The 24,928-nt window shown below is 40.1% G+C and overlaps 1 protein-coding gene across 3 annotated transcripts in view; it reads right to left on the minus strand.

Annotated features, from left to right (window-relative positions):
* The window catches only part of LOC120749537 (uncharacterized), a 325,325-nt gene that overhangs the window by 161,663 nt on the left and 138,734 nt on the right, over nt 1–24,928 (minus strand). For all 3 annotated transcript variants that reach the window (XR_009208605.1, XM_040057035.2, XM_040057036.2), the window contains exons 4-5: nt 15,262–15,385; nt 14,145–14,263 (exon numbers count right to left, since the gene is read on the minus strand). The gene's annotated coding sequence lies outside the window, so the exon portion shown is untranslated. The remainder of the gene's footprint in view (nt 1–14,144; nt 14,264–15,261; nt 15,386–24,928) is intronic.

Consider the following 24,928-nt stretch of genomic DNA (forward strand, 5'->3'; position numbering starts at 1 on the left):
TTTTTTCTGCTTAATACCTCACTTTATTTAAATCTGGATACATAGATATGTATGGATGTGTTGGTTATAAGGAGGCAGTAAAAGAGTGAGATATTTGATATATAGTTGCTCTCACATGCAGATATTGCTTTTAAGGGTGAACAGAAGGGTATTCTGTGACTGACAGGAGTTCGGAAAATTGCAATGATGGGCAGTGAGCAAAACACCACATTGGTACGACTATTCTTAATATGCCTTGTGCAACACTGGTGTAAACCCAGCAATTTACCACACACTGTAAGATGATTGCAAACATCCTCTATAATCTTATGTAGGCTTAGTGGGGGAGCTGAGAGGTGAAGACTAAGAAGTACTAGGACTCTGAGGAAGAGATTGAGCTGGAGCCTCACTCTGCCATGCCTATACCTCTCATCACAACCTCAATTAAGAAAAAGAAGGTAAAGTAGTAAATACCTGAAAAAAACCCTGAAAAATATAGAAGGTTTTTGAGAGGACTCCCTTTTGAGTTGAATGGAGGGCCCAGTATGCTGACTAGACCCAACCTGCTGCTCATAGTCATCTTTGAAAGGACATGGGATTCAGGAGAGGTGTCTGAGAACTGGAAGAAAAAGTCACCCCTGTCTTCAAAAAGGGCAAGAAGGAGAGGCAAGGAGCTACCAACCAGTTAGGTCAGCCTCAGCTCAGTCCCTGGAATGGTGATGGAGCAGAGAGGAAAATGGTGGATATTGGTTATCTCAACCTGAACAGGGTTTTCAACACTGTCTCTCACAATATCCCAATTGACAATCTCAGGAAGTATGGACTAGATGAATGGACAGTGAGGTGGATTGAGAACTGCCTGAATGACAGATCCCAGAGGATCATGATTTGAGGCCCAAGGTCTAGTTGGAGGCCTGTCACTATTGGCGCCCTCTAAGGTTCAATAGTGGGCCCAGAATTGTTTAACAGACCCATCCGTGAGTTGCAGGAAGGGGCAGAGGCCTCCTCAGCGAGGTCACTGATGCTCAGAGCTGGGAGCGTGGCCGATACCCCCGAGAGCTGTGCACCCTTCAGAGGGGCCTTGACAGGCTGCAGGGACGGGCAGAGGAACGGCCTGAGATCCAGCCCAGGCAAATGCAGGGTCCTGCACCGGGGAAGGACAAGGCCAGGCACCAGCACGGGCTGGGGCCGACCGGCTGGGGCAGCTCTGCAGAGAAGGGCCTGGGGCTCCTGGTGCACAATGAGCTGTCCATGAGCCAGCAGTGCCCTGGGGCCGAGAGGGCCAGTGGGATCCTGGGGTGCACTAGGGAGAGCGTTGCCAGCAGGGCAGGGAGGTGATCCTGCCCCTCTGCTCAGCCCAGGTGAGATGAGTGTATCTGGAGTGCTGTGCCTTGCCCCAGGACAAGAGACACCTGGAGATCCTGGAATGGGTCCAGCAGAGAACAACAAAGACAATTAAGGGACTGGAGCACCTCTCTTAAGAGACTGAGGGAGCTGGGCCTGTTCAGCCCTGAGAAGAGAAAACTGAGAGGGAACTCATTAGAGTCTGTACGTATTTGAAGGGAGGGTGTCAAGAGGAGCCAGGCTCTTCCTGGGACTGCCCAGCTTAGGACAAGAGGCAACAGGAAGAGACTGATGCACAACAGGCACACCTGATTATGTGGAGGAATATCTTCCCTGTGAAGTGACCAAACACTGGCACAGATTACCCAGAGAGGTCATGGCGTCTCCCTCACTGGAGATGTTCAAGAACCATATGGACACAATCCTGTGCCATGTGCTCTGGGATGGCCCTGCTTGAGCAGAAAGGTGGGACCAGATGACCTTTCAGCCTTACTTCAGCGTTCTGTGATTCTGTGAGATTGCTGTGCCACCACAGAAAGATTCACAAGCCCTTTGTCCAGGAAGGGAGGAGACAGAAAACTGCAATTTTAACAACTTCTGACTCCAGAGGATGAGCAGGGTATGGAAAATCAACACATCAGAAGGGCTTTGTTTATCTCAGTTACAGACAAACTCAAACAAGACTTTATTTGCATTTGCACAAACAGCAAAGTGTGCTACAATAAGCTTTTCTAAAATGATTAGCTGGAGGAGGGGAAAGCAGGCCTTCCCAGCAAGTTGCTTTGAAGATTCATGTGTAAGCAGGAGAGGGATGTGATGAGCGATTGTATGAAGCGATCCAGAGGAGGTGAGTCCATGCTGCACCAGAGGACTCCTCCTTGGGAGAGCCCACAGAGGTAATCCTAAGATGCAGCTACCAAGGCTACCAAGTTTTTCCTGAAGTGTTTGGGGAACAGATTAGTTTTTCACACAAGTTTACCGTGCTTAATTTGATGCTTTCAAAGAAGCAGCTCCATCTCTGTAATCAAGAGCTTTTCTCTTTGCTTTCTAGTTTTGATTTTAAGCTCGTCTAGCCCCCGTATTTTGACAAACTTAGAGTACAGCAGTATTAGGGATGTACTACATTCGAGTGATGTTGCCGTATGATAAACCATATGCAAACTGAGACACGTCTGGGAATCCATGGGGTCATGGTGAAGTGCTAAGAACAAAGGGAAAAAACTTCATGGGGAAGGATTACTTCTGACAGAGTTTAAAGCTGAGAGAATCAGCTGCTTTGAAAAATCTCACATCATCACATGTGTCTCTTCTGATAAAAACATCAGTAATCCTGTGTTCCAGATGTAAAGTACTCAGCCTGCTTATTGACTGCACAGTGGTAAATTCTTCATTAAAGCTGGTTTCTAGCTGTATCTCAGAAACTGAATGTTCATTTGAGTGAAAAGTGACCTGAAACCATTGCTACTGAGCAATCTGACCTTATGTGGGAAAGTATGTGCACGTCATCAGGCAGATTGCAATAACGTATCTGAGAGGTGAAAGATAAAAGCTCGACTACAGTTGGCTTGGCAAAATGTGTTCTCACAGGAACATATTGCTCCACGAACACTGCCATTCATAGAAACAGACCAGTTTTAGGCATGGTTTCTAAGATGCAAGGAGGGGTGTGGGGACCAGACAAATATCCCTTCTTGAAAACAAGAATTTAAATTGTTTGCTGAATTGAGATGGACCAATCAACCCCGACCAGAAGAGTGCAATCCCCCAAGGAAACTGCCATGAATACAGCTGGTCTTCCTGACAAGAAGGGGAGCCTGAACTTGTGGCTCCTGCATGCCAACAAACTTTTGTAAGCAATTAGCTCAAGACCATTAGTTTCTTAATTGGTTAGCTATTCTTTCCTTCTTATATCTGCAAATGAGGGTAAATTTTCCTGTGATAGGAAACTCAGCTATAATGTTATATCCTAAGGAGAGTAGTTTTAAAATGTTTGTTTTTCTCTTGAGACCTGATGAGACAGAATATAATTGTTTTAATTTCTGTGAGTTCAGGAACTCGGTGACCTTTTTATATATGTATATGAAATTAAGACCATTCACCAGACAGGTGGTCTCACACCCCTTCATCGCTAATTTATAAATTTTCACTGGAGCTACTTTCACTGCTCTAGTTCCAGCACCTCTAGGTGAGGCTCTCATTTCAATCATGGTAATTTCCAGATAGTGATAATTTTTATACCCCTACTTTTACATTGATTTATAGAAATTGTGATGAAAGATTAGGAAAAAAAACCTGTTTGTGTTAAATTACATCCTTTTTTTATAGCAGGCTGGTTATATTAACCAAAAAAGATATTAAACTGCCACACTGATATCGAACAGCAAGCTGAATTAATTTGTTTTTTTGAAAAAAAAAAAAAAAAGAATCAGCAGAAATAAATTTATATTTCCTAAATGTTGCATATGTTCATATATCCTTAGTGTTCAGTGAGCAGGCACTTTAGTAAACCTACAGCACACTATAAAACCTCAGCAGCATCTGGATGGGACTAGCACAAAAAAAAAGGAGTTATGGGCGCAAAATATGCTTGGACAGAAATCACCATTTCCCTGTACAATTACATAGTTTATTACAGCTGATTTTTCATGCAATTAGTAAATTAGATCAGGATGTTCTAAGTTTCTTTTTTCAGCAATCTGCAAAATATTAAAAGCAATAAAATAACAAATCCAGACATTTATACTGAAGTGCCTATGGGGCAAGTTGCCATATTTCAGGCTTACTCAGGACTTTATTGCCAAATCCCAAAATATAGGACTCTGACATAAAATGAATCCTTTTAGTGCAGCTGTGTTTATTTTAGTAAAGAGTATGCCTACGTTTGTGCTTTAGTTCAGATGATGAACATGTTTTTGAAGGCAGATTGTGCAGTTGCTGCCACTTAGCATGCTTTGATTCATATGATGGAAAAGCCTCAGAGAATACTTTTACAATTAACCAGATTCTTTTCAAATTAAACCAAACTGGATGATGGGATTGAGGAACACATTTACTGTCCTCCAGCTGCTATGACCATTTTGTCCTTTGAAAAAGAACAGGAATAGTTTGAAGTAAAACTCACCTGAAATGGGGAAAAAATTGTCCTAAGTGAGTCCTCAGCACCAGCTGGATCTCTTCCTATGGCACTGAACTTCTTGCACATGAAGGTACAGCCTTCAGAGACCTACAGTAAACACCAAAAATTCCTTTCCATTCTTCACAAGGAAAAAGATCCCAGCCTCATAGTACTGTGGGTTTCCCAGGCAAGTGCTTTTGAGCCTCTGATGTACAAGTGAGACCATAAATTGTCTAACTACTAAACCAGAGAGAAGTTTAATGTGATCTTTCCCAAACAGCAATTAACCTAATAGTATCCTACAAAAAACACCAGTGACATTTCAAACCAGACTGGTATATGTCATTAGAATCACATTGTTTATGTCACATCATATCCACTGGCTTGCGTGAAAACCTCTAGAAACAAATATCTCCCTTTTATTTTAGACTGTAAGGACACTGTCTTAGGGACCACAACATTGTGATACGAGAGTGGAAATCCCCATTCTGTTCATGGCTTGTACTTGCTGCTGTTTATCAATTCAGCATATTGGTCCACACATCTGGCAATTAGGGATTTCCATCTTTAGTTAAATTATGCACTCTTACTGAAGTGCCCCACAAGGACAGTGAGTCTCAGTAATACAAAACCTCCTACAACAGATAGAGGCATTACTTCAATGTAAAGTACCTTGACTTGTTAAAATATTTTAAATTGAAATTTGAAATCAAAGCATAAAAGCTGTACAGGATATTTTAAGTCAAGTATAAGCTCTGCTGCTATGACCTTAGACTTATCTATATCTTTTGGTGATTTTATTTCCATGCAGCCAGGTAATGATTAGTGCTCCCAAGGATAAAGTTCAAATGAATGTTGCCCCTTAACCCTATAACACCTCAGGAAGGTTTAGTTGTTAACATAGTCTCAAAAAAGTGCAAAGTAGTACGTAGCACAAACGAATTTCATAGTTATGCAATTATGCAAATGTCACTTGCATGAAATATGTCATCCATAAGAGAAAAAAAACCATTAAGCCTTGTAGAAAAGAGTTTCCTGCTCTTAGAGGATCTAAATTTGGATGCCTAATCTAAACACCAAAGCAATTATTATGTGATTCTGTTTATGATCTAAGCAGGGAATAATTGCACCTGTCTCTGTTGAGGAACAACACAGTTTTCATAGTGGGTGGAAGCCAGCGATATGCTGGGAGGGATTAGGAAATACATGAGCTGGATGGCAAAGTCTTTGATCCTGAATGGAAACAGAAGGAGACATTGGCACATCAGGATCAGGAGTTTTCTACCAGCCAAGACTGAGGACATGCTGTGTAGACCATATTCAAGTCCTTGCCCACACATAGTAGATCCACTTTTATACCTTGCCAACAGACATATTTCACAAGCTTTTCTGGATTTGATACAAGAATAGAACCTGTCTGGAGTTTCCTGAGTTCCCATTGGCTACATTTTTATAAGGCTGTGACCTGTTACTCAATTTTAACATCGCAAATGTACAGTTCACTTTGGTTTTGTCTGTGTGTGGCATAGCAAGCTTTGAGACGATGACACTGGAGCGCTCTAGCAAAGCCCACCACACCAATGCAGTCCTCGATGGTATCTGTAAAACAGCAGGGTGCATTCCACTTTAATGCCAGGGACAGCCTGGGAGCTGGTAATGCAAGAACCTCTGTGTAAGAGGTGTCTTCCACCATGCAGCAGCACAGGACTGACCCCAGGACATTGTAGGAAAGTGAGAAGCAAATGCTAAAATGGGATGTCTGAACATGGAAGCTCCTCCCAGGAGTTCTTCCGAATAACAAAGCTGAGGCAGGACTTCTGTGTGCCTGTCATTTAACTTAAATCGTGGCTATTCCCTGACAACACAAGATCAATTTGCAATGCTTTGGAGATTCAGTGTGTGTTTGCTTTGCTTGCTTTCCCTTTATTTGGAGAATATAAATGAGGATAGGAAAAAGACAAAATTTTCGGAGGAAATCTTGTTCCCAAGGCAGAGACCAAGCAACTGAAATAAAAAAGCCTCTTTTTTGATAAGGGATAGAGTGGTATCACAGAGCCACGAACAATGCAGCACTATGTAAACTGAACTTAATAGAGCCTGATGGGCCAGTCAGGTGTATAAACAGGTAGACATCAGAAATCTGCTTACACAGAAAAAGAAGTGATGGCATTGAAAAATTTTCAGAGAAGGCATTATTGCTTAAATGCAGGTACAGAGTTTAATCCAGACTGGGAAAACTGCCTGCACTTCTGGTTTTCTTATGAAGGAACCTGCTGGTGGCAAAGCAGGAGTTATTTCAAGCCTGGACATGTAGATGCAGAGAGTAGAAGAAGTTGCTTATGAGAGGTAGGTGAAATTACCGAAGAACATTAGGACTGGTTGGGAGTTAAGGCTGAAATAAGTAGCTGTAGGGAAAGAGAATGATCATGTCCCATGAGGAGAATTGGTCATGTTCATCTTACAGAGAAGACTCATATGCTGACGAATGACTGCACTTTTTTTTTGAAAGTGCAAAATGTTCACACAGTAACAGAAGAGCCCAAGATGTACAATATCTACAGCAAGAGTGGAAAGCTTAGACCAGTTTATCACCATATTACAAGAGAACATGATATATTCTGCATAGAGAGACTTCATGATGAATACTTAACATCCTTTGAAAGATGCAGTGTCAAAACCACTAGAACTTCTAGAAAAAAAAAAAAAAAAAGAGAGAGGTTCATGGAACCTCTGTTAAACTTTCTAGTTCTGCTTAGTGGATAAAGTGTAAGGAGACCCTTATTTATACAGAGAAACCGTAACAGGTGCAAAGCCAGCTTTCAGTAGTAGAGAAGAAAAATACATCTCAGTGAAGGATCAGAAAAAAGGCAAGGGAAAATTATTTAGGACTCCACCACAGAACACAAGAGGAAACTAAATTATGAAGACCTGTGCAGCTAAAATCCAAAACTCAACACCTTTTGCTGTTCTGAAGTTAAAACTAGAACAACAGGTGCTGCAAATCCTGTCAGTCTTTGTAGTGGTTTTGTGAGGTGGGCAGAGGGGTCCATTATAAAATCATCAGCTTGTACACAGCATTTCAGTACAGCTCAGTTATGACCAGCGTGTCTATTCCTGTGTTTCAATTCCCACTTATTTCCTTTGTAGTGAATGGAGCACAAATGCAGAGACACAGCAATTAAATTGTCATTCACAAAGGCTGGAATTGAAGCACATCTTTCCAACAGGGGCATCTATGCTTGCGCTCACATCATTACTAGATCCTTCACTGTTTCCTTTTCAGTTGATTTACAGTTGCCTAATAATTACATATTCAGTTAACTGTTCGAAAACTGTTTTCACATCATGGAAACATGATGTGAAAAAGGAAAGATAAATGAGAAAGTGCTACATCTCTCTGGGGAAATGCAGAGAAACCCAAACCCCATCTGTCTGCAGTCATCTGCCTGGACATTGGATGTAGATTGTATGAAAGCCACACACTTACAGAGTAGATAGAGCTGCACATCATATTGCACACCAGAGCTGAGCACATTAGTTTGCCACCAAGAAAACGTGCTGTTCCAGCCTTTTGGCCAGCCCTGCCTCATGTCCCATTAGCCCCGGCCATAGAGACTTGCCAAGATGAAATTTATTCTTGAAATTTATCCCTGCAAACCACCTAAAATTATTATCTTAGTTTCTTAAGCTGAAATTAGATGTTTCATTCCCCTTGCACTGACATTCTGCTCTTGAGCAAATTTTGCCTTTGTTGCTAGATAGGAATAGTCTTTTCCATATGTAACAGGTTTTCATTAATCATTTTTACCAGTGTCCTTTCAAAATACAGCCCCCAGCATATCTCCAATTAACACCTGGTGACCATAGTTTTGAAATCTCTTTCTGCATGCAAGAATTGACTGGCCAAAGAGGACAAAGATACTGGCACTGCTGCACAAATAAAGGTGGCAGGCCAGCCCCAGGGTGAATAACAACAGCATCCTTCGGGCTAGGTAGGGAAGGGAAGGACCGGGAACAAGCATAGTGAAATTGAGGGGCAGATAGGGAATAACTGATAAGAACATGTGGAGAAAGGACAGATGATCCTGAGGTTCATAAACCCTTCTGTATTTCTAGAGGCTTAGAAGCATTCAGGCAGCAGCAGGAGCTAATTTTATTTTAAAAGGTGCTATCTTGGCATTACAGAAATAGACTGGTCTCTGACTGGCATTACATTAACTATCATTGCTATAACATAACTCATCTCTGTAGCTATATAGGGTATGGCTATAGATATGCAGAATTTGGCTCCAGCAGAGCCTGGTCGGGGAGTACTGCAGCAGCTGATTTTCTAACAGCAGTAGGGCCATGCCTGTATTTATCCGTCTTGCTGAGCTCTGTGCCCTGCTCCTCAGAAAACGTCCTTTGCCATATCCCAGCATGACAGATCTATCGAAAGATCTGCTTCTTGGTGACAGCTGCACAAAATACCAAGTGCAGTACAGGAGATGATATCAAGGAATTGCTTAGTCATCTTATCTTGCTCAAAGTCTGTAAAGTAACAATGATGAAGTTAATTAATTGGAGGCAATTAGTGCAGGTATCTGAACAAGGAAGAAAATTTTACAAAATGAAGCATCAGCTTTGGATGTGATTGCACCTTTTTCTACCTTTTCATGATAATTTCTATTGAGCTACATGTTTGACATCATAGGAATAATTCAGTTTGATGTGAAGACATTTACATAAAGGCTTTCACAGACAAATGCCTAGACTCTGTTTTTAGTTAGCAAATGTTAAGGAGCTGCTTAGGAAGAGCTCATTTGGACACCTGCCTGGGATTCAGATGCCTAAACATAGACAACCCATGCTGTTTGGGTGCTGTGGAGATCCCTGGACTAGTCCCTAGCACATGCTCCAGGGAGTTCTCCTGGAAGCCTCTGGTAATGTCCAGTCTTGGCCAGTCATCTGGGGGACTAAGGGCCACCTCAGATGGCAACTGTGGGCAACTGAGAACTGTCTGTAATGGCCCGGTGAAATTATTTTGACTCTTTTGTGTCCAAGAAATGACTGGATGTGGCACTCAGTGCTACAGTCTAGTTGAGCTTTGGTCAAGGGTTGAACTTGATGATACCAGAGGCTCTTTCAACCTAATTGATTCTGTGATTCTGGGATCTAAAGTAATATTCTATATCTGTTTCTATGAATACATAGCAAGGCTTTATGCTTAAATGTGCATGCAAATAATGCTCTTGAAATAAATGGCCTCTCAGCTGAAGTTCCAGTTATGTAAATAAGGTCATTTCCTGTATATTTAAATCCATAAACTTTTCCTTTGTTCAAAAAGAAAAAAAAAAAAAAAAAGAAGAAGAAAAAAAAAAAGAGGCAGCAAACAAAACCCCAAAGAAGTCCATCTTTGCACACAATTTATTTGTATTTCTGAGATTTCTAAATGAGCTCTCCAAATGTGTCTCCATTATGTTTTTAGTTCAGATCAGGAATGCATTTCCAAAGCCAAATCTCTCAGTTTTTCCCAATTACTATGCCTTGCTTTTCCTCTTGATCTACACTTTCATTGTATGTTTCAGGATCACTAGTCTGAGATTGTAGACATAACGAGGGATTAAAAACTCAGTAACTGGAGAAACATTTAACAACTGTTTTTCAAAAGCTGTGGTGTAACAAGGAACTAAGTAGTAAGCACAGAGACTTTCCAAATTAGAAGAATCTTCAGAACAGAATACAAATTTACCTAATGGTTACTGTAAAGGGAATCACAAGAAAGCACAGTAGGGAATCAAGCAAGCAAATATCCAGATTAATATATTGTATGAAATATTAATGAATAAATAATGCACAGCATCTTAGTAGCTATTTTTGGCAGAACTGTGAACTACATGGTCAGTGGAACAGGATATAAATACAAATCATTGATTTTAATAAGACATTTGAAACATTTGAAATATTCTTGCATTAATTGGTTTGGACATTCTCAGGATACCATACTTTATCTACCTGTAATAACACATTGAGACAATTGACATTATATTTTCACTATCTTCACATTTGGGAAAATGAAGGGAGCATGTGCTACTTTTACAAAGAATAACAATATTTTTCACTGAGGGTGGGATATCAATCTCTTATTATATAAACTGACCTAAGAAATGGCAAGTATTTATAGTCTCACATTCAAGGCTGCAGAACCACTTTTCAAGCATCACTGGAGGTCAAAAATTGCTGGAAAGAATTGTTAGTTAGTTTGAGTTCCAAATGAGGAGCATAGCAGGGAAACACATCGAGAAAACACATAGCCTGTCTTCTTGACTCTGGAGAGACTTGTGAAATTCAAAAAGAGCAGCACATTGGGCCAAAATCTACTGCTTGTGATGTGGACATCATTATGTGACTGGATGTCATAAAATCCAGACAACCAATTCCTCAGCTCATGTGAGGAGCTCACAGAGGAGAAACATAAATACCTAAGGCAATGCACTAAGGAGCCTCATGGTATTGTCTAGAAGCACTGAAGGAGATCCAAACTGGGAAAATGCAGAAGAGCAAATCTGATGAATCACACACTGCAGGGCGGATACTCCATGGGAGAAAAGGAACAGAAAGGTAGCAAGGCTGAAAAAGATCTGAGTAGGATACACAGGGAGAAGGGTCAGAACTGGAATTGCAGCATTCAGTAACAACAACAACAAAAGCCCAAACTAACAGCCAGTGCAATTTGCAGCTCCTTTATTAGGTGCTCCACTGTATGCAGTCTGTAATACAGAGTTTAGGAGCAGGAAGGCACCAGGACCCCACTGGGGAACCCATGCGTTTACCAAGTCCACCTGGGAGATGGCAGGGGTTGGGTGCCCCTTCCTGATGACATATTCTTGAAAGCACACGACAAACACTGCCATCTGGCTACCTTCATGCCAAGATGAATTGGAAGGGATCCAGACAAAGCAAGACAAAGAGCTGGAAGGAATGACTTGAAAGGAAATATTAAATGAATTAAAATAAGCATAGCACAGCTAAAGAACCACGGTGGGTCAGGAGACAGGGACTACAGTAACTGAGCCACTCTTAGGCAGAGGTATAGATGAAAAAGTCTATCATTTACAGTAAAGAGGCAGAAGGAAGAACTTGCCATCTTAATATTCTTCTCCTTCAATTTTTACTCTATACATGGTAGCTTTACCATATCATCATGGAATGCCAACAGCAGGAAAGACACAAGTGCGGAAATAACCCCCATCTTTCTTAACAGTTCACTTTGAATTCCATTTAATAATTCATTTAATTGCCTCCTCTCCTTTCTTACTGCTCTAGGCCAGGCTCGTCATTACACAGGACTAAGAAACCAGTTCTCTCAGAAACCAATACTGTATCAATAAGGCATGCTCAAAGTAATCTGTGAACATTTCCAGTACTGCTACAAGATGATTCCTTTTTCTATGCCTTGTTATTGCAGGACCAAAGAGTCTTGGAATTCCTTGGGCTCATATAATTTCAATGAAATAATAAATTATATAATGATTTTTCATGAGACTTCCTCCTCCCATCTGTTTTTTGTTGTCATTGCTTTTGATTTTGTTTGGGGTTTTTTTCTGTTCTGAATTTGGGGCATAGGCAGAGACACCTGAAAATAGATCCACCAAGTCCCACCTCTCAGAAGGAGAGTCCTTGGCCTGGCATCAGTACCCCATTTAGGAAGATTGTAACCACTCAGGGAGGGCAGAGACTCCAACTGTGCCTTCTACCCTATGGAATTTGTGCCCAGGACAATTCTTTCCATGTTATTCTCCCCTATGTCCAAATGCTAATTTGTCAACAACCACCTTTTAACTGTTTTCCTTACATTAGTTTCTTCTTTGATTATTAATGATGGTAAGCTTTTCCCAGGAAGGATTTTTTTTCTCCCTAGTAAATCTTTTGAGGGTGTAGCTCCCACTATACCTTTTCTTCCTTCTCACCCTTTACTCACTGGTGTAATTTATACAGCTCCTTGTGTGTTATTTTTAACATCAGAAGGTCAGAACCTCAACTGCCTATAATCATACAAGTGAATTTTTAACTCTGAGGAAGGTTTTCTTGGATCATGGAAGACTGATATTCTTTTAGGCAGTAAAATTATACCCAGTGATATGAAAGAGAAAGACACTTGCTTTGCTAACAAGACTTTTAAAAGTATGAGCTAGGAGCATCTTTTCCTTGTTGTTCAGCAGTCTTTTGACCAAGAACTGAAAAAACTGAGAGAAACATCACTGAATCACAGAAGTTACAGCTGTGCAAAGCTCACACACTGAGAGTTGTTTTGTCAGCTCTATGCTCTACGCTTTACAACATGGAAGAGCTCCCCACAATACCATTTGCTTTCTTTTTCAGGTCATAAACTCATTTCCATTCATAATGCAAAAAAGGAGTAACACAAACCAGGGCATGGAAAACTACATTTTAAACCAAAATAAGCCTGTGGAACTTATGACAAGTTGAAAATGTTTGAACATCTTTCACTAGAGTTAGCAGCTTGAGAAGTATGAGAAAATTCAAGGGAATCTATGGATTTTGATGAATTTCTCAATATAAAATTAGTTTTGAGTAAGCTGTTTATGGAAGTGAAATGACATTTTGGCAAAGAACTTGTGTATGACGCATATTTATACTTCTGTGCAATATCATGCATACATTACAACCAAAATTGCATTTCATATTGCAATATTTTATATTGTCAAAAATGAGAATTTCTGGGGATTTTATTTTATTTAGAAGTGAAAATAGATGGAGTTCTATTTTATTCAGGATCTGGCAATACCTCCCCCCCCCCCTGCCCCTTGTTGCTTTCCTGGTGAGCAAGCAATCAAATTTTAAAAGGATAATCTTTTCCCAACCTTTGGCTATAATTAACAATGTTACTTAGAGACAGCAGTTTGAAAAGTTACAGTATAATTGATGCAGCATGAAGTGAACCAAGAGGGCAAAGTTGAAATGCAGATATTAACATAATCCACTCCTCACATTCCAGAGAAGTTCACATTCTTTCCCAGCATGTAATTTCCTTATTAAAAAATACTCCTGTCTTTAAAGTACTGCCCTTTCTTGGATGCACAAATGACAGCTCTTACATTCCGAAAGACACTTTGTAGTCTTCCCTGCTGTCATAGCCTGGACATTTGGAAGAGAAAAATGCCCAAGTTTGGGGTTTTATTTTGCACAAGGATCAGTCAGCCAACAGCAGCCTCCTCATGCAGCTGTTTCTACATACATACAGAGCCAAAGGCATGAATAAACCTTTAGCTTCCTAATAACATGTAAACATGCTCAAAACAGTTCTGCATTAGATTACTGACTCTCATTTACGTTACTGCCTGAAAACATATGAGAGTGGCTTGGAGGTGATGTGGTTGGTTTTTTTTTTTTTTTTTTTTTTTTTTTTTTTTTTTTTTTTTTTTTTTTTTAAGTTTACTAAATTGTTTGAATAAGCAGACATAAAAGGGAAAGGGCAAATGAGTTTGTTCTCTGAAGGGATGAATGCACTGCTAGCTTTCCAGTGGGGCACATTGTTTCCCCTCCACTGCAGGCACACTTGTGAAATTACAAAATTCCAGAATAAAGTCAAAGGTTTAGAAACCACTTTACTTGGGCTCATATTTAAGCTTTCAGGTGTCTGTTATTAGCACAACCATTTTCCAAATCTGACCATACCCGTGTGAGATGAACAGTCTTGAAATACCTCGTGTTTCCATGCTCCACACAGAACAAGCAGTCACATCTGTGATATCTCACTCTCCAAAACAACAGGGCAAGGTTTTTTCTGCTGTTTCAAATAGTCTCTTCATTCAGCACAGGCACCTGTGTTTGAAGAGGAAGGGGAAGAGGGATGGGGAAAAGGAGTAAAGAAGTCAAGTGTGGTGGAGTTCCTCCCTCAGCATCTCTGCTGGAGTTCTACCTGGAGATTACAGACAGAAAGTTCAGCATCACTTCCCCATATCTCCAGCTGTACTCACATGGCACATAGGTCCTGCAGTTGGATGTGGCTGTTTGACAGCTATACACATCAGAGGAGACCCTATAGGATCTCCTTCCTGACAGCTGTTTTTCAGAAATAGAGCCAGTGTTCATAACAGAAACAGGCAGATGCTGTGGCTGCTCAGCACATTGGAAATGAGGCCACTTGCATTTAAGATCTTATAAATGGATTTGGTTTTCTAATTTCAGGACCTACATTTGGAGAAAAAATCCTTATTCATCCTATGATTTTCATTTTTAACCTCTCTGTGGATGTGCAGATCTTTAATTTTCCATTCCATGCATACACATTATAATCTCTCTAAGTATAAATCAGTCAAATGATCATCCTGTATATAAATTTAGTGTTCCCTGATCAATGTATCTTTCATATGCATGAAAGAACTACCCCACATGCTACTGCAGACTCCTACATTTCCCTGTTCTTTTATTCAGCTGTATTGGATTTTCTTTGTTTTTTGAGCAGTTGTACTCCTTTGACAGTACATAGCTGTCATGGTTCTGTCTCACAGGTTTCTATACATCAGAGACCAGCTTTAAAACTATTTTGACAGGTTAAAAGCTGGGATTTTTCCAGGGACAGGATGGAGAGAAGCAGGAATGAGAGAAGTGAAAAAGAGTATTCCTTGACACCCCCTAATCTCCTCAGTGCAGATGGCACTGTCATTTTCAAGTAGCTTCTGTGCACAACAGCCATTGCTAAAGAGTGAAAGTTGGAATGCTGAAAATAGTCTTTTTGGGAGATACATGCATATCTGTATGTGCATCTATCCAATATGCCCAGCTGTGAATGCAGGAGCAGACAAATGAGCAAAGCTTACCTTCCTTCTTCCTCCCCCTGTCCATTCACTAAAATTAATTGTTTCCCAAGATGCTGTAGGCCACATTGTTAATTATTGTCTCTCTCTTCTGCACCTGAGGCATCACACTGGTTTAGAAAACAGCCTGCAAACAGATGGAGAGCTGCTGGAGATGAATCTGAAGGTATGTGAAAAAAAAAAAAAAAGGATACAGACTTTATGATACTGCAGGCTCAGATGGTCTATTAATTTTCAATAATATTCTGGAAAGAAAGGAGGTCTCTACATGTTTTTAGGCTTAATTTGTTTTCAAAAAAAGAGTTACAAGGGCCAATTTCTTTTATGATTTCATCACAGTCATTTATGCCTAAAGAATATTTATGGGAAAATATTCTAATCACCCCTGCACCAGCCCTGCTGTTTCTCAGACAACCCTTCCCCCAGTAGGCAGCTGTACGTGCACTGTGCCTGACAGGACCAAGGCTGGCTGTCTTGCAGACCAGACAGAAAAGCCAGCTTGAACTGGATGCTGCATGCAGCCTCTTGTCTGCTGCCTTAATGCCACTGGCTCATCCCCAACACCTGCCCTTACAACCTGATCCTGCCACCGTGCTGCCACAGAAAGCCAGAGTAGCCTGGGGCAAAGCTGTCCCAGCCTGCCTTCATCCCACCTGCATGAGGCAATGTCCTGATGCAATCCCAACAAACAGACTCCACTCTTTGATCCTCAGCCTGGCAATTAGCAAAAAGTCGCTGCAATTGTTGACATCAACTGGTTTTTCATCTTCCCAGGCTGAGGATCAAAGGTGGTACAAACACAGCGAGGAGGCAGGGACATCTCTAATGGTGCTCAAAGGTGTCCTGTCCGACTGAGGAGGGCTTTGCAAAGGGACACAAAGCACAAGCATCCAGACCTACCTGATGTGCAGCATGCCAGCTTCAAAACAGGTAAAAGGGTTTCCCTTTCATAAGTACCTCAATATGATAATTTTCTGTGTAAAAATACCCAAGAGATGGATACAAAAACCATAAGCTCTTCTAATAGAGCCATCTTAGCCTCTTCAAAGGGAAAACTATTGCTGCACATAAGGAACAGTTGCAATTTCTAAATGGGGAAAAAAGCCTTTCAGACTTGGCTGGAAGTTCAGCTCTGCATATTAGCCAAATTACTTCAGAAAGGCAGTGGAAACGGTATTAATAGATTTATCAAATGACTATCCAAAGGAATCCAGATATTTTAGCCAAGAAGCAAGGAAAAGCAAGTTAATTATACCACAACCAGACCTCTGATCCATAGGGAAGTGAGGAAGAAAAGGTTATACCTAAAATGCAGTGGCCACCACTCCTTTTCCAGGGCTGGCATTGTGCATATTTTGTGGAGCATAGTCTACTTGGTAGAGATTGGTACACAATTTGTCATGTGTTATACACAGCTTGTCAGGCTGTCATATGAATGTGCACAGGAACTCTGGAACTTAAGTATGATGTCATTTCCTCCAGTACCCAAATTCTGCATATGAGTGTTTTGCAATCCAGCAGAGATTATTCTCAACTGCCATCACTTCATGAAATTCTTGGTACAGAAACAACTACATGCATAGTGCATTGTATATGCTCCTATACATTTAGTTTAGATAACAAAATCTACTGTCTCTCACTCTTTTAAAAAGCTCACCAAACACAATAATTATGTCACAAGGATCAGTCTGTATCATCATCACCTGCACAGGTAAATAAACAGTATATTGTTGCATGGCCTTGGGATTCGATTCTTAATCTGCCTTTTCTCATGTTCTGCGGATGGTGCAAAATGTAAACATTTGAAGCCAGTAGGGCTGAATATGTCTCTAGCTCCCTCTCTCTTTGCAAAAGCAGTATTGAGGCCTCAGGCCCTCCATCTGCCCCATGGGTAAGAGGTGGAGGTAAGGGTGGTTCCTGCTGAACCATCTTCCCCCTCGGTGCTGCGGAGGATGAGAGAGGTAACTGGCCAGTGGCGGTGCTTAGCCAGAGCACTGCAGACTTCCCAAAGCAGTGCTGCAAATTATACTAGCATTTGATCTGGAAAGGACAATCTATTCCAACACAATTTTAGATTCCTTTCTTTCTTTCTTCAGTGAACCCTTTGTTTTATTTTGGACAACAGTTCTTTGGTAAAATGCAATTGCCTTTAATGAATTGCTTTTCTCAGCTGTCACTGTACCGAAAATTCAGGGTGATTTATTTGACCTGTAGCAGAGGTATAAGACTAAGATTTTAGCTCTTCTCCATTCTAACAGGAGTATTTGCTCTGGTAGGATCAGTTCACTGATGGGGGCTTTTGGCTATTGATAGGCATAAAAGAAAGATGCCAGTATTTGGATACCCATCAGACACTAAGGTTTGTAGGCTGGGCTGAGAGCAAACTTGTCCAATGGTGGTGATATATCACAGACTGTTCCCAGGCTGTCATAGGCCCAAAGATGCTTCCATTTCTGCGTTTTATGAGGCAAAATGAGAAAAGATCTATGAAATCAATTCACACTCTCAAAATGGTGCGTTAGTCATGGGTCAAACAATTAGCCACATCTGCAAAGCGGTACACTTGCTGATTGCTAAATTCTCACCTCCAAGAACTTGGGCTAAATTTTAGTTTAAACACCTTGTTGCATGGAAAAAATGTTGCAATTGCACACCTAAATGACAGGTATTGAAATGAACATTTGTGTAAAGGAAGGTTTTTTCCTCTGAAAAAATAAAAATGTTGTGGCTGAAGGTTCTGATCTGTTCTCTACCATTCGTATCCCCTCTTGCTGTTCCAAGATATTTCTATTCAGAGCCACAAAATAATTCTGGTGAGAACTAAATCTCAGCCAGACTTTATCTGTTAACTTTTAACTCACACTTAGTATAAAAACTTTTTACATGCAACCTGATTTTAAAGTGTTTTACTTAGCCAGTTCCTGACCCCTTATGCTGCTATGTAAGATTACAATTTACCCACAGACTCTTTCTCTATGCATGTAAGACCTGGTGCAGTTACATAAATGAAATATGATAAGCAGTCTTCTAGTTCTGATAATTGACAATAGTAAGGCTTTGGCTAAAGTGCTGGTATTTACAAAATCTTTGGAGTTGTCAACAGACATTACAGATTTTGTTGTATGCTTCAAAAGAATCATAGAGGACACCCCTCTGCACAAGCCTGCCAATGACGCAAGTGACCTTGTTGAGCTCACCCGGGATTGATCAGCCCAAAAGCAGAATGAAAAACAAACAAACAAACAAGTTCTCTGTCATGGCAATTAGCAAAGCAGTCTTTTGTGTGATGTTGTCAGCAAAGGCTAGAATCTGCTCCTACGAGGGGAGAAAACAATGGGAATGGCAGACAGGAGTGAAATGTTTCAACAGAGAGGGAAGACTTGCTCCAAACTTTAAACAGGAGACGTTTCTAAAAGGAAAGGAGAAGAGTATGAGAAAAGCCTATGAGGGATGAAAGAAAGCTAACATGAAGGAAAAGGAAAGCAAGAAGGGAGGATAAAGAGAGCTCCATGAAGTAGTTCTGCCAGAGGACCATGTCAAAAGCCAAAACTAGTGCAGCATTACAATGGCACTTTAGTAGTGGAGAGAAATCCAACCCAGTGGTAGCCAGGAGAGTACCCAAAGGTACATAAAGCATTCATTTAATGGATGCACCATGAACAAAACTGTAAGGAAAAGAACAAAATTTTCACTAATGTCTCATAGATTCCCTCATAAAATCTGAACTTTCCCCAAATCAACACAGCCAAATAGCTAAACTTCTTGCAGTACTTACATGTAGTGCCTGCACCTGACAATAAGAGTGATTATTAATTTTCTGTGCATAGGTCAGGTATAAAGTCATGCAGTTTTCTGTGATTTAGTTTCCCATCTGTAAAGCTGCCACCTCTGCTTCATTAAAGGCAAAGAGGCAATAAATTGACAAGGAAGAGTATAAATAAAGAAGGACAAAGCAGATGATTTAATGGCAACATCAGGCTCAGGTCCAGATTAGAATAAAAAGCATATAAAACTGTGAAGCTGTTAACTGATGTATTTTATAATAAAAACATAAGCATCTTCCAAAATATTTCTGAAAAGGGAACAGGACAACTCAAAGTATCAGTATGAAATTAAATTCCTCTCTTTGTCGTAGGCATTCACAGACTCTGCTTCCCTGTTGCCTCCCTTCTAGGAAGACTTTTCTCCTTCTTTATTCTGCCTAATTGTCAAGGTTTAAAGGACGCTGAAAAGCACAGGATGGGTTCATTAGAATTGCAAAATATGGCCGCATACCATTTGCAGCAGGGCACTATTTATCTCTGTTGCCACGCCATACTGTGAGGTGGCACCAAAAACCAGACGCTGCAGACCAGAGCTAGGGAATGCTAATCATCCTACATCAGACCCAAACCATGCAGGATTCAAGGTTAACTGTAGTTGAGAACATCTGTTCAAGGCAATAAATGACTTCCAAAGACAACTGGGAGTGAGCTTTAGATTTTTGACATAACCAGCTCCTTTCTGTTGGTCTGGAAGACCTAGGTCAAATTCTTGGCCATTTGTTTCAGTCTCTTGTGTCTACATAACCATTTCTGTCACTTTCCTTCAATGGATGGCACAACTACCTCTTCTCAGATCCTTGGAAGGCCACCAGGTTGTCACCCATGTTAAAAAATGAACACGATCATGTCTTTCTTTGCTTAGTTGCATCAAAGTAACAATATAAATTACAACTCCTGCACAGCCCTCAGCACAGCAGTCTATGCGTAAATACCATCCTCTAGTTTGCTAAAGGAATCTATCCAGCCAGTTGCCCAGGTTCACCCTTAATTTCTTTCATATTAAATGCCACACATGTGTCCTGTCCTACAGCAAAAACAAGCAGAACTGGAAAAGGTACTCAGTCTGCAATACATCGTAGTGCCAAAGCATTACTAAGAAGTAACTATGAGGTTGCCGGATCAGAGACTGCACATTAAGTTACTTTGCATTTGGTCTAAGTCTGGAGTCCTGCTCTTACTGAAGTCAACAGCAAGCCTGCAATTAATTGCAACAATAGTAAGATGTATTTTAGGGAGCCACCATAAAGGGGTAAGCTGGATTATCTAATGACACATACGTATTTTACTAAATGTGTTGCTTGCCAAGCTAATTAGTTACCCTGTAAATGAAAAGGTCAACCCTGCATAATATTTGCATCTCATCTTTCTGAGTCAAATTTCCTGTGCATAGTAGGTGGAAAGAAATTAATTCTACTGAAGTTGTGAACAGCTGATAGGAACACTTTGGCAGGCAGAGAAAAAATTGAAAAAAGTTGTTCAAGGCTGATCTGAAACTAAGAACATGGAACATGTCCATCCGGAAGACACCAATCCCATGGCCACCAGCTCCATATTGTACAATTTGTTTCAAATAGTTCTGCAGCCAAGCAATACATTGAAAATGTCAGTCACACTTTACACTTTTTCCACTGCTTCTGCTGCTCTTTACTAAGCCACATATGCAAGTCAAGGAGAGACAAGGCTCATGAAATCACTCCACTGCACCAAGGTGCTACATTTGACCCCAAGCTGACACCCTGTAGAGAAGAGTTACCTGACAAGCCACACTATCATGTGCACACTCCACTGTTCCCCTATTTCGACAGCTGGAGTAATCCATCACAATATAACTATTATACACCTGCAGCTCACTAACTTTGAAGCTCTCAGAATCTTGCACATCTGTAGCAGCCCTTTTCTTTTCCAACACCTTTGTCATTTAGATATAGCTGAAGTATGAATACTTGGCATAATAAAAAATGCTTGAAAGATATTGACAAAGCCATCAGAAAGAAGTTAAAGAAAAGGCACCAGAAGCCTTCGTGGGAAATATCAAACCAAAACAAACAGAATGTTTCAGGGCAGTCAGCAGATTAACCAGGAACTTTGGAAATTTTTTTCTTTTTCAGTGAAACAGCCAGCTTTGTGTTTCAGTCTGTAAACATCCTTTGCCAGAAGATGATCTTCAGAGACTCTGTCCTTGCTAAAGGGCTTTACTTAATGGGGTGTTACATGAAAAAGCATATCTGTCTTTCAGGAAAATGTGCCCTGTGGGCTCACTGGAACAGTGGCAATAACTAGAGGAAAAGAAAAACAGGATATGAAATATGTCCTGGCTATTGTAGGCTTAAATATATTTTAAGTCACTCTGCCAGGACTGAAACCTTTGGTGCCATAAATTTCCCAGTAACCTGTGTGCATTAAGTAGGTGTCAGGGGACCTTGCTCCTTTCAACAAGGAGTCACATCTTCCCAGCAGCAAATCTTGTTCTCAAAGGCTTGAGTCTTGCTTGCAGCAGCTGCCCAAGCCAGCTCTGAACTCACTCTCCAGACAGACTTTCCATTGCAGGGAAGCCACAGGATCCTGGGGCCTGGGGCTCACCCCCTGCCCATGGGCTGGCCCCTGCAGCATTTCCTCTGTGAATGACATATGAGCTGGGAATTTAAAGCCCTTACACCTATACTGCAAATGGTTACATCATTCTTCAAATGACAGGTCATTTGAAATACCTGAAATATGTCAGACTATTTTCTTTGACAGCCAGGATAAGAACTTTGCACCCCACTTAGCTGGCCTATATGTAACACAGTGGATTGCTATAAGATACAATATAAAGAAAGCTTAGCTTACAACTTGTATTGCAAAACCCTTCATTCCCTATATATTTGAACCAAAGTTTTGAATTCAGATGTACTTAAAGATGCCTTTTTTTTTTTCTTTTCTTTTCTTTTCTTTTCTTTTCTTTTCTTTTTTTTTTTTTTTTTTTTTTTTTTTTTTTTTTTTTTTTTTTTTTTTTTTTTTTTTTTAGTGCACATACAGGCTTATAGACTGGTAGCACTAGGAATCAGCTAGTTCATTATAAAGGAAGTAAACACATACTCAGTTCTGGTTTCAAGGAAGACACAACCCCTACATACATCTTTCATCAGGCAGGATTTTCCTGGACCCAAATAACAATGAATATGGCACTCATGTTCATCCTTCTCTACTCATGCTTTATCTAAGAAATGCTTCCTTCTGGCTCTGAGTTACCCATCTTACTCTTATTATCAGAAGGGATATAATAACTCCTCTGTGACATCAGCTCTATTATCTAGAAAGGAAAAAACAAGATTACCTAATTTTACTCATAAGACTTGTGCAAGAGAGATTTAGGAGGTAGCAGTAGATTTTTAAATCTCTTTCTTATATCATCCAGGCTAAAAGCTCTCTCTCTTTCCCCAATTTGGTTGAAGAATATTTGTCAAGAATATCAGTATGCAACTGTTGAAATCTTCTGGAACTATCAAAAATCCCACAATATGTAAAATTGTGAATTAATCTGAAAAGGTTTTGGTACTGGAAAGACAAATATTCTGCGTCAACTTTAGGATTTTATAAGGAATATTGAAATTCTCAATGTTTACCTCAAGGGCCCTAGTAAGGACCAACCTTTAAACCCAATTTACCTTTGAAGCCAGTAACCAACTGTTCCATTTGGTATCCCTTCTACTGATTCAGCTCTGTGCTGTGCTATTTTCACCTCATCAGCCCCAGCCATCCTATTCTTGAATTGGTTTTTGTCCTGCTCTTTAACATAAAACTTGCTATAGAAAGAGAAAATGTGAACACCAGTGCAGACTTATTCTTAAAATAAATGCTCCCTTAATCAAAATTGGATGACTAACAAGCATAAAATTATGGCTCTAATACCACATATAATCGTTTATCTCATTGCAAAGAGGCATACATCATTTGCATTGTGTTCCAGTAGTGTTTTATACCCACTTTACCATAATCTAAATGAGCATACACAGCACAGACAAATGGAGATTCTAGCCCATCTTATGCATTTGCCTGGAGAGCACAATAACGTTTGTTGTGTGTGCTTTTAAAAATAGTGGTCCTATAAATAAACACATTAAAATATAAAGACAAAGCAGTGGGCAATCTCACTGCCTGAGCAGTTTTAATTGTGAGATATACTTTTCACAAAAAAAAAAGGATAGTTTTAATTTATTTTTTTTTTCTGGACAGCAATTTTAATAAAGTATATTTGAAACTTATACAAGCTACGGAATAAGTTTGTTGAAGAGAATTTAAACCTGTGGTTTCATCAGCTCAGCATGTGGGTACTGCTAACCACTCTTAGAGCTCAGACTAGATATTATTTTCTTCTGCCCACTCCTCATTATCTGGGGTGCACTTAGCAGTCCGAGTCAGGGACTGAGCTTTAAACAACTTTAAAAACTTATAAAAATGGCAACTTCCAGAGTATGTATTTCTTTCCTTGACCTTACTTCTGCACAAAGGCTATACGAAACTTTCACTTCTCCATCTGCAGCATCCTCCCCATTCCCAAAACCACCTGTGAAGTTCAATAATGCATAGTCCCTCAGGGAGAGCAAGTATGGCTTCACATGACAATATTTGCAAGAGCCGATTCCACTCCCATTATGACTTAACATCCTTTTCTGACCTTGTAGATCTATGAGAAACTGGCACTTGAAACTCTGACATTTTTATAAGAGACTAGCTGATCTTATACCTAATTTTAGAGAGCTGTATAAAGCTCTTTTTCCTGTTCACAAGGATAACTCACTCAGCACAGCTGATCTTACTGTACAGAAGTATAAGGCTTTACAAGTAAAAAGATATGCATACTAAAATACATTGCAAAATTCTCTTCTGTATTGTTAAAGTCATTTATCTGTGACATATGTGGCATGAAGATGAAAATACGATATGGTCTAAAGGCTTTATTGTTATTTCACTTGGACTGAACTGCATTGCTTACGCTCAATGCACCATTTGTGCAGCATGCTTTTCTGATTCTGCCCACAACCTAAGGCTACCATCCAAAAATCAAGGGAGCAGTACAATCTTGACATAGATTAACCTCAAAAATAAACTGTAGCTGTATTAAAGAACTGTGAAATTCTACCTGGAGATTATTTGCTCAAAGAACAGGAACATGACAGTAGGAGGATGAATTGACGATGTCCCTGCTCATCACAGGGGTGTTGGCCTAGACATTTAAATGTCCCTTCCAACCCAAACTACTCTATGATTCTAAGATTCTATGATTCTGTGATTCTATGATTCTATGATTCTATGAATGACCCTCAGCAAAATAAAAGAGATAAATGGATACTCTGCACAGCACATTAAACCCTTCAGCATAATATCAATCCTCTTTTTCCATCAGTCAGACTTGTATGAATTTAGCACTTAAGGGAATAACTATAATTACAAATTTTACATGTCAGTACAGAAAATATATTACATATTGGTATAAGTATGTTTCTATGTGGAAATTAAGGGTTCTATATTATCTGTCTTGGTAAGCATTGTGTAGGTAGTTTATTATCTTTATGTCCAGCTCTAATTATTGATTGACATTCAGTGTTCTGCTGCTAGGGATGGGTTTAATTGCATTCCTCTGGTATTTTAAACTTCACTACTTCTTTTCTACCAGCATAATATTAAAAATATTATTTTGTCTTCGCACACTGATGTTTCTGCATTCATTCTTATTTTTTCCTGGAGAGTCTGCTCTCTTTCCAATAACCCCGCTCTTGTATACTAGAGTGATGTTCACCTTTGACCACTAGTTCTGCCTCATTTGTTTCATCTCTTCTCACAAAATATTCCCCTTTAGCTTACAT

The sequence above is a fragment of the Hirundo rustica genome, chromosome 2 (assembly GCF_015227805.2).
Source record: "Hirundo rustica isolate bHirRus1 chromosome 2, bHirRus1.pri.v3, whole genome shotgun sequence".
Classification (NCBI taxonomy): Eukaryota; Metazoa; Chordata; class Aves; order Passeriformes; family Hirundinidae; genus Hirundo; species Hirundo rustica.